Source organism: Cryptomeria japonica, chromosome 2 (genome assembly GCF_030272615.1).
Source record: "Cryptomeria japonica chromosome 2, Sugi_1.0, whole genome shotgun sequence".
Lineage (NCBI taxonomy): Eukaryota > Viridiplantae > Streptophyta > Pinopsida > Cupressales > Cupressaceae > Cryptomeria > Cryptomeria japonica.
Genome location: NC_081406.1, coordinates 439,361,248 through 439,373,119, shown reverse-complemented (window position 1 = coordinate 439,373,119; position 11,872 = coordinate 439,361,248).

The following is an 11,872-nucleotide window of genomic DNA, read 5'->3' as shown; positions in this document are numbered from 1 at the left end:
GAGAGTTCTCACAAGTTTCTAAAAACTAAAAAGGAAGGTAAGGTAAAATGGGAAAGGGAACTCTCATTCGAAAAGGAAGGTTTGCAACTTAGTTCAAGTCTTCTAATTTCAATTTTCGCACAACTTGGAAAAGTCACTTTTTAGGGTGTCTAAAAGGTCACATGGGAGTAGAAACTTGCCTAAAATTACCCCTAACCCTTAGGTATACCTTATGGGCTTTAGGAAACCCTAATAAACTACCCCTAGGTGTCCATTTAACCCCTTTTTAACCCCTTTGAAGTTTATTTTGGAGTCAAATCTATGTTGACCATCCCAAAGATTATTTACCCAAGGCATTTATGGAATCACATTACATTAATTGAAAAAGCTATAGTTAAACAATTCCCACCAAGAAACAAATTTAAAAATTCAAACATAAATCCACAGATCTGTCAAGTGACACAAAGAAAATACTTTTACAATTTTATACATGAAATCGTGTCTCTTGTGGATTTTACATAAATCAATTAAATAACACTTAACACACATGCATCATTTACTGTTACGAATAAAATATAACACAAACAGGGTGTTGTCTCTCCAAATAGACAAACCTTGGCTTTACGAACATACATAAGTCTAGGTTTGGTTCTCCATAATATTTCCATGGTCACATGGATATCTTTTCCTACACCACTCAAATACACATTAGTAATTTCTGATAACCTCTTATAATATTAAACACATGAATTAGAATACACATCAAACACTTCGCATAAAATTTACATTTGAACAATTCAATATATCTCATATCCAAATAATTCCACATAAGCATTTATCATAATTCTCCTAATTTTGGTCCACACATAAAACATACATCTTAATTCTATCCTCATAATAAAGTCCTACAAATCCAATAATGACATACATCATGTCCAATTTATCCTATTCTAGAATCATATAGAGTTCTATATCATGAAGCATCAACATTCATCAATGTTATCCAAATCATGGAATCATATAAGTTCTAAATCCAGACATAGCTTAAATACGTTAAATCAAGATTATCCAATCAATGGATGTTTTAAGATTTCAAATTCATAACACATCAAAATGTACACCACAAGGTGAAATAACTCTATAACTTAGTTCAATTTCTTTTCTCATAAATCTATCGGTCTAACACAGTCCATTCTATTGTATTACATAGCATTTATTAATAGGGTCAAACAGGGTTAGCTAAGTTAATCAAAGCTTGGTTTGGGGAAGGCCTTACATCCTCCTCCCCTAGAGTTCAACTTACTCTTGGAAGTCGCATGAGTAGAATTATGAAGTAGGGACATAACATTTCCCACAATTTCAATGAGTTACTTAGAATCTTAACTTGCCTACTAGAAGGATGAAATGCCAAAATCAACTTATTATTGTAATTAACTTACTATCTTCACAAGGTTAAATTCTTAGTATGTTTATTACATTTCCCTTCAATCTCAGGTAGGTGTTTGCAAGGTTCTATCTTTCAACAACTTACATTAATGTGCCATCCAAACACACATCAACTTCCAAAATCAAGGTTACACATATTGAATTTCTAGGAGTTCTACTTTGTTTAGGATTTGTCTAAAAGCATGTTTATCCTACTGTATTCTCATCCATGCATGTTACTTAACAAAATTGGCATCACACTTAGCCACAACGAATCTACTTATTCTACATTCGAGGCACCTCATTAGAGTGTTAATACACTATTTGCTAGACTGTCCTAGGTGCATAATTCCTTCCAACTTTCTTAGGTGACAAGGCAAAAATCAAATTTAGGTTCTTCAATTCTGCCCTTATATAGGGTAGTTCTCTACCACTAGGGTTTATAATGTTTTTATTAGGCTCTAGGTTAAAGTTTCATAGGGTGCATCATTCGCAATTCCCATACATTAAGGTACACAGCAATCTCATTCTAAGGAAGTGATGGAAATTATTAATACTTATTTTAGATATCATCCATGTAGTCATCTCCATACCCTTGCTAAATTTACCAGTCGACAATCATTACTCTCGTAATTCATTAGGTTTAGATCACACTATTTCTATAAAAAAATTTCTCTTTCCAATTGCTCGCAATTAATTTTACTTAGGAGGATATTCCTTCCTTTATCTTAATTTGATAAAATTTATTCTTTGTTAATTCTTTGTGCCTAATTTCACTCCTTGCGGTGTTCTCCCTTGACACACTATCAGTGGTTCAATGAACATGATAGACATTTACACAAATCACATCACTAGGGCTAGTTATATCAACCATCAAAATGACCACTTGACACTTTAGAAAAATACAGGTTACTTCTGCCAAGTCCAATGAAAAGAAGAAAAATGTCGGCAATTGAAAAATATTAAAACTAGAAACATGGCAAGTGTCATAGTTCATATAAAAAGAAACATAAATTTAGTGGTCCTCTCTTCATAAACAAAATAAATAAAAAGAAAGTTCTAGCCCTAGTGTCACAATATACATTTCAAAGAAAATCAAAATTAATGTTGAATCAAACTCAAAACAAGATGACCATTCTAGCCATGCTATAGGGAGTAACCGCAGCACATCACCCAAGATCACGCGTCCTGAGTGTGTTAGGAAGTGATTATTAGACTCTTGAGATTTTAGATTCTTTAAAATCCTTTATTGATTTATGAAATAAATCCTTATACACGAGATCGCATTCATTTTTTTTTTTTTATTTTTTATTTTTTTTTTATAAATCATGTTCCATTTTAACCTTCACGTGCTTACCATTTCAAGCAACACTTTCTGATATAATCCACTATCTATTCAGGGTTATTAACATCCTTAATACAAAATTTGATACTTGTTTTCTTAGAGCCACTTAGAATTTGTATCATATAGTTTTACTAGGGACATCATTTGTTTTTCTTAGCGCTTTATGTTAGCTCCTTGTATTTTCACCTTTAACATTCACTTGCCTTCATTTGGCAGGAGCTTTTGCCAAAGTACTAACACTTAAGGTTAAGAGCCATTTGTGGTGGAATTTATTGTCGAGTAAGGTCAATAATGGTTGACTACAATTTCTAACCACACATTTCATGACATATTTCAACAACTGGGAGAGTGGACTTATCCTCTCCTACTTTACTTATGCAACTATGAAATCAAGGGGGTGTGCACTTGAAAAAGTGACCAAGACCCCTCTTTTTAATTAAAAATTAGTAAAAGGGAAGTTATCTCGTTCCTTATTTCTTATTTATATTTACTTACTAGCCCATTTCTGGCCTACCACATCCTTCGATCACTTTTGATCTAAACAAACCATCTTATCATCCTAATATCCAGTTACCCAATTATGGTATAACTTGAGGATGTCCAACAATTACCAATGTCTTAAGACTCTCATAATTTCCAAGTTCTCCCTTAGCTAACCACATAATTCAACTCCTTATCAATGTTCTCATAAATCATTTTATACTGCCAACTATTTCTCATTAAAACTTTAGTATTATATTATTGTTATACAATCCTTCCATAAGCCATTCCCATCCACATGTTGCTTTGTCCATACTTAATGTTTTTTGCATACTTTCACACTTGAGTGCCAAAATTTGCAAAGCTTCTTTGATTGTGCCTAGTAGTTAAATTGTGTTACATACTGTCTTGTACCTAGCAGCTAACCATGATTGGGTTACACTTTTCTTCTTAGTCTTCTGGATGAATATTAGTTACTTATTCCTAGATTATAAGATCCTAATACCCTTACACTCCTTGCACTTCAATGGGGATCTTTGTACGATTCCCACATCAACTCTACTCTTTCTTCCATTATTTACTTTTTTCCAAGATTATCTTCCCATAAAGGTACTAGTTGAGGTTTTACTTGCTTGTTTCCCCAATTATATAACCATGGATGAACTTAGGGTTTATTGTAAATACGTGTTTTTACCCAAGAAGTTCATGCTTCCCTTCTCCTTATTTAACTCACCTATAGCATTACTAGGGTTTTCTGATCAAGGGAATATCCATTCATCATTTGAGTTCTTATGTGCAGGGTTATCAAACTCTAGCTCCACTATATCGCTACAACCATTGTCTCACAAATGCTCTTAATAAGAAATCTAACATGACCACATTCTTAAGGTACCTAGTCATTCGGATAGGTCAATGCTTCTGTCTGAGATAAGAGTTCCTTTTAACTCTTCTTCATTTATATCTTCTAAGGCGGCCTTGATCTTTTTAACCATCATAATTCTCAAATAGCTTAAAATTTTAATTTGATATGTCTCGATTCTTATTTATCTTGTTTATGGTGCCTTCATCTAAGGTCTAATTATCTCATTTGATTTGCCATGTCAAGAACATATCTTGATAGATGGCATTCCTTTAGTTACCATCAGAGGTATTTTATTGAAAGATTAACTCCTCATACTTGATTTGATTAGGGCAATTATTGCGTTTAGGTTCAAATTGAATGGTAACCTTGTAGGTACAAAAGGTCTAATCTTCGTTATTTAAACACTGAAAAATACTTCATATACATGATAATTTAAAATTTTGCAGCCTTCGGAGTTTTTTTTTTAATGCCATAAACCTTATGACTAATAAGTTCAAATTTCAGGGCTTTTAGTGACCCTTGGAACCCCTTGAATTGATATATGTTGATCTATTGATTCACAAGAATTTTTCACTTATGTTTCTCTTTGTTATTTCACAAGTTTTCACCTAGGTGTTATACTTCAAGCCATAGTTTGTTTTCAACTAAGTTATGAGTGTAGCCCATGTTCACCAGTGTATGAACCTAGGGCTTTGATACCAAAATGTCATGCCCAAACTTTTGGGCAAAACCCAACCAACAATTTTTTTTTCTTTTAAAACACTAAAGTTACACGCAACCATTGCTTAACCAGTTGAGACATCTTAACAAGTTGTTCCAAACGAAATCTTAAATGATATTAAATACTATCATGATAATTCCTATTAACAAGTAGAACGAACAAATGTTATAAGAGTAATAATAATTTCACTCAAAAGTCCTTATCATTTCAGTTGCATCTATTAGTACATAATTAGATCCATTTCCACTAAATAGACATTAATAAAATTACTTGGTCCGATACCAATTATTTAATAAATATCAAGTTCCCGTCATCCTGTTAATACATCCTTTCTTAATAATTTAATTTAATTGTGGAATACTAAATAAGTTAATTTATTAACTTATCAAATTTAGTCAATAGATCGATTAAATCAAAATTCTCTAAAATATTTGATGAAGTTATAATTAATCTCCAATAGTCATTAATTGGCTTTAGAACTAATTAATTTAGCTCTGGCACTTAGTTTTATGAAAGCCTATGCTTTATTATAACAATAATTAAAGATATGAATACACTAAGTTGATTTAAGGGTTCAACGTAATTATAATGGGAATTCGTTCTATAAAGTTAAATCTCGTATGACACCTATATTTAGGTGGAACTATAATAAATCAATTTATTAATATATTTCTACAAGTTTAAACTTCATAAGTAATTTAAATCTAAATCCATTTTTATTCTCTTGTATTGTCCAACTCCATATATATATATATATCGGGTTATGTATATATATATGTATTAATATATATCTTTAACTATATATATTAATACTTATATTATTTTCCACCTATTTGTAAATTCTTTAGAAACCCTAACTAAGAATGAATAATATATATAGTGCTTCTATTTTATAAATCCCATATTCTTTTCTATTCTGCCCCTAGCCCTACCCGGGCTAGGGTTTTGTATTTTATTTAATTATTTTGGGAATGTTGCAGGGGGAGGTCGAAGGGCAACAATGGCAGTGGCTCTGTTTTTTTTGGTTTATAGGGGGGGGCGGAGGTCACAGGGGTAGCGGCTCACTGCATACCTCCCCAGTGGCGAGGCTTATGTCGTCCACTGTGGAAGGCCACAGTGGCAGTGTCACTATGGACGCCCACAGTGGCGGCCCTTGGGCCATCTGTTGTGGGATGCCACAGTGGCGTCGTCCACTGTGGTCGCCCACAGCGGCGGCAACCAGCCACGCCAGCCATTGCGCTACGTATAGTGGTTCGGCCCTTACGCCATCCACTGCGCTTAGCACAGTGGCTCGGGCGAACCCTAAACCCCCCCTTTTTTCTTCTTTTTTCTTTTTTTTGTTTAATTTTTTTTTTTTTATATATATATTTTTTTTAAATTATAAATATAGTTATATGTATATATATATATATATATGTGTATATATATATATATATATATATATATATATATTTATGTATATGCAAGCATTTTTATGTGTATAGGTACATTTATATTTATTTTCATGGGTATATATATATATATATATATATATATATATATATATATATACATGAAATTGCATGTATATAATTATATTTTATATAATGAAAGATTCTAATTCACTTACAACAAAAGTAAGGTAAGTAAACTATTTACTGTGGGTGTTATTTTTCTACATATAAATAATACCAACATTTAGTTAAATCTGAATTCCAACCATATAAATTACTAAAATTAATAAATTTATCAGCAACTAAATAAATCTAGATTTTATTTAATTAACTAAAATAGATTATAATTTTTCCTTTTCTGCAATAAATTAATTGACAGACTTTGCAAATTCTATAGCAACTGTTTAAATGACAAATTTTAATAAATTTAACAACAACTACATATAACTACTTATATTATAAATCTGGAAACCTTAGAGATGGCTATAAAATCCTTGCTCTTATTTTTTGCAAATTAAAAAAAATACAACCATAGATAAAATAAATTCACAGAATTAAATAAACTGATTTTTTAAAATTTTTTTTCCTGGATTGATCTAAATGATTTTATTTTCAGCCTCCTACATGCATGCAAGTTAGATTCATTTCTTTCCTAATATTTGAGTTCAAATGCATAAAAGGAATAAACAAATCTCTTTTCTTATCAAAATATCCTTAAACACAACAATGTTATCTTTCAGAAATTTTAGAAAACTAAACCAAAGTTACTTCTTTCTTTTCTGTAGTATTGCATGAATAATTATTACATAACTTTAAACTTATTCACTAGACTTTATAGTCACTTTACAAATAGGTCTCTCCTTCCGACCAAGTGAGGAATTCCAAAGTACATAAATTACATTTACATCATTTTCCTGCAACAACTATATCCAGCCACATCTACTTGTCTTGCTATTTTCTTCTATCAAAATGTAATTAAATCAAAAGCTATGACCATGGAGTGCTCACCTCCCAGCCTAAGCTAACTGGTAGCCACCCCCGAGCTCGGAGAACCAAGCCCTAGATAGGATTACACACATGAAAACATAAAAGGCAAGGGAAAACACAAGCTCATACACAATCCCAACCCAGGCTACACTGCACCACACATTTGTGATGTCTTTTCAAGGGTGGTAGTGGACCAAGTACCCTGAGGAGACTGCAAGTATGGTAAAACATATAGCCACCTCATGGCAAACCAAATACATCAAGTATAACAACCCCACATTCCTTATGTCCCCCAAGACATTCATGCCTTATTTCCCTCCTTATGACCCCCAATGCATAAACAAGCCATGCAGCAAGGGTCACATAAATTCCCTTATGATCACTCTCATAACGAGAGTCTCTCACTCAAGGGCTGTCACTTCTACCACCCACAAGATTCCTCCTCTCTCCCAAGAGTAGGAGGTCTTGATTACTCCCAAAACACTTAAATTGCATAAACACAAAATACTAAATAAATTTCCAAGAAATACATGTACGAAAAACTAGTCTTTTACACAAACATTTCTTTCAAAACACATGCAATAAGAAATCATTATAAGAAAAATACAACCAACCTTAAATTGCCCAAAGGTATGCTAGTTTTGTTGAGGAGGAGCAGCCCAATTCCATGGTTCTTCTCTTTCTACCCTTAGCCAAATTCACAATCCAAAAATCTATCTTTTTTTGTTTTTTCAAAACACTTTTGTCTCCAAAAATGGAGAGTGGGTGATTACCCACAAATTTTCTAATTCTTGCTTAAGAAGCCCACTGTGAGAGTTCTCACAAGTTTCTAAAAACTAAAAAGGAAGGTAAGGTAAAATAGGAAAGGGAACTCTCATTCAAAAAGGAAGGTTTGCAACTTAGTTCAAGTCTTCTAATTTCAATTTTCGCACAACTTGGAAAAGTCACTTTTTAGGGTGTCTAAAAGGTCACATGGGAGTAGAAACTTGCCTAAAATTACCTCTAACCCTTAGGTATACCTTATTGGCTTTAGGAAACCCTAATAAACTACCCTTAGGTGTTCATTTAACCCCATTTTAACCCCTCTGAAGTTTATTTTCGGGTCAAACCTACGTTGACCATTCCAAAGATTATTTACCCAAGGCATTTATGGAATCACATTACATTAATTGAAAAAGCTATAGTTAAACAATTCCCACCAAGAGACAAATTTAAAAATTCAAACATAAATCCACACGTGTCAAGTGACACAAAGAAAATACTTTTACAATTTTATACATGAAATCGTGTCTCTTGAAGATTTTACATAAATCAATTAAATAACACTTAACACACATGCATCAATTACTATTACGAATAAAATACAACACAAACGGGGTGTTGTCTCTACAAATAGACAAACCCTGGCTTTACGAACATACATAGGTCTAGGTTTGGTTCTCCATATTATTTCCATGGTCACATGGATATCTTTTCCTACACCACTCAAATACACATTAGTAATTTCCGATAACCTCATATAATATTAAACACATGAATTAGAATACACATCAAACACTTCGCATAAAATTTACATTTGAACAATTCAATATATCTCATATCCAAATAATTCCACATAAGCATTTATCATAATTCTCCTAATTTTGGTCCACACATAAAAAATACATCTTAATTCTATCCTCATAATAAAGTCCTGCAAATCCAATAATGACATACATCATCTCCAATTTATCCTATTCTAGAATCATATAGAGTTCTATATCATGAAGCATCAACATTCATCAATGTTATCCAAATCATGGAATCATATAAGTTCTAAATCCAGACATAGCTTAAATACGTTAAATCAAGATTATCCAATCAATGGATCTTTTAAGATTTCAAATTCATAACACATCAAAATGTACACCACAAGGTGAAATAACTCTATAACTTGGTTCAATTTCTTTTCTCTCAAATCTATCAGTCTAACACAATCCATTCTATTGTATTACATAGCATTTATTAATAGGGTCAACTAAGTTAATCAAAGCTTGGTTTGGGGAAGGCCTTACACACATGAAAAATACACCATAACATAGTAGTTTAACGAGGAAACCTGGTGTGGAAAAAACCTCGGTGGGATTTGTGACCCACAATATTCACTTCCTGGCCAATAAGAGAATATTACTGTTACAAGAGGGGCCTGCACATGTAGGAAGGCCAAGTGCCTAGAGGTCACTACTCAATTACAAAATGGGAAGTCTCACTGACTTACAAAGTGGATTATATAAATCCAATGTCTTGTATTGCTTCAAAATAGCATCTACTATGCCAAATCCAGTACCGGTTTATAGTTCTGCTTCTTACATAAATCCTTAACCTATAATTCACATAATAGGTCTAGCTTATTTCGCCTAATTACATTCCTCTTTTCTTACATAATTGTTCTACAATGATCTCTTATATATATGAGTCATTTTACAATTTGCCAAGTCGGCTTACAATGATTTTTCAAAAATAAACAAAATAAATTATAAACAAAATTCTTGTCGGCTTCTATGCCGGTATGCTTCCTTTCACTGCCAGTGCCGGTGGTTTGTGTGTCGGTGTAGAATCTAACTTTGCTGGTGCTGGTGTCATAGGATTGTAAGGTTGCCATCAATGACAAAACCGTCAATCACCTATAATGTCTCATTGGAGTGTACATTTGGCAACAAGCCGCACCAACACCACTTATCAAGTGCATCAAAATATCTTCAACAAAGCTCTACCCATAAAACCCTTAATGGTGACCAAAAGGCTTACTAGAGAAAATGATAGCTCCTGCATCATCAAATCTCATCCCAAATTATAATGATACACATTTGAATAATATGAATGACAAATCCAAACCAATTCCACAAACTAAAGCGTATTGAAGCATACCAAATCAATATCATAATCTAGCCGCTCTACTGGAACCTACCAAAAACTGGTAAACAACCAAAATAGTCGGTGTTGCCATCAATGCAATACATAATAAATTGCCCCAATTTCCAACAATCTCCCCCTTTGGCATTGATGGAAACACTAGATGTGAAAAACATCCAAGTGCCAAGAAATTCCAAATATGTCTCCCCAAAAGGAAGACAACCAACAATCTCCCATAAAGTGATATTACAATATTGAAGTTAACAAACTCCCCCAAGTTAATGATATCCCTATTAAGCTTTGATCTCTCCCCTTGATTGATATTCTATTAAGCTCTATTTTTTCACATGCATATCTCTCCCCCTTTGATATCAATGCCAAAAATATGACATAAACATCAAAGAAAAATCATAAATCCACTGAACCACACAGTTGACTACTCCACCCAAGTAGTACCACTAACACATCAATCTGGAATGGATAGTAGCTCTATAAATGCATACTGGATTGATGCCAGTCAACATCATTCAGGTCTCTACCGGAAGGGCAAAAACCCCCAATCTGTCTCTGATGTACTCAAATGATTCCTTAGGCGAAGGTTTAATGAAGATATCTAAAATTTTCTCTTTAGTGTTCACATAAACCAGTCTGACTTCATTTGCTTCCACCTTCTCCTTCAAAAAGTTATACTTGGTAGACACGTGCTTTGTCTTAGAATAAAATCTCAGATTCTTTGATATGTCAATAGTAGCAAAGTTATCACAATGAATAACTATCGATTCATTACAATCCACCCTTATATCCTTCAACATTTGTTTCATACATAGAACTTATGTATAGTTAGTAGCAACAACAACATACTCAGCTTCAGTAGTAGATAAAGAAGTACATGACTACTTCTTACTAATCCATGAAACAAGTTTCTTTCCAAGAAAGAAAGCTCCACCAGATGTGCTCTTCCATTCATCAACATCTCCATACCAATCTTCATCTGTATATGCACATAGTGTAAAACCATCATCTTTAGGATACCACAAACCATATTCAATTGTTCCTTGCAAATACTTGAAAATTCTTTTCATTACACTTTCATGATTCTCTCTAGGATCACTTTGATATCTTGATAAAATACAAATTGCATTCATTATATCCAGTCTAGTCTAAGTCAGATATAACAAACCTCCAATCATAGACTTGTACCTGGTAGGATTTACAAGTATTGATGCATCTATCTTAGTCAATTTCTCACTTGTACCATAGGAGTACCAATCGGTTTAGAATTTTCCATACCAAATTTATTCAACAACTCCCTAGCATACTTAGTTTGACAGATGGAAATACCTTTATCAATCTAATTAATCTGCAAACCTAACAAAAATTTCATCTCCTCAATCATAGACATCTCAAATTTATTCTTTATATTATCAGATAATTCCATACATAACTTATCCTCACCTCCAAAAATGATATCATCAACAAAGACTTCAACAATCAATATGTCATCATCAGTGATCTTATAATATAAATTAGTGTCAGAATTACCATTAGTGAAACCAAGATTCAAAGTATATTTATCCAATCTTGCATAACAAGCTCTAGGGGCTTGTTTAAATCCATATAAAGCTTTTCTTAACCTGCAAACTATTTTTTTGTCATCTAAAAGTGAAAATCCATCAGAATTCTCAATGTAAACTTCCTCTTCAAGATCTCCATTCAAAAATGCACACTTATCATCCATCTGATAAACC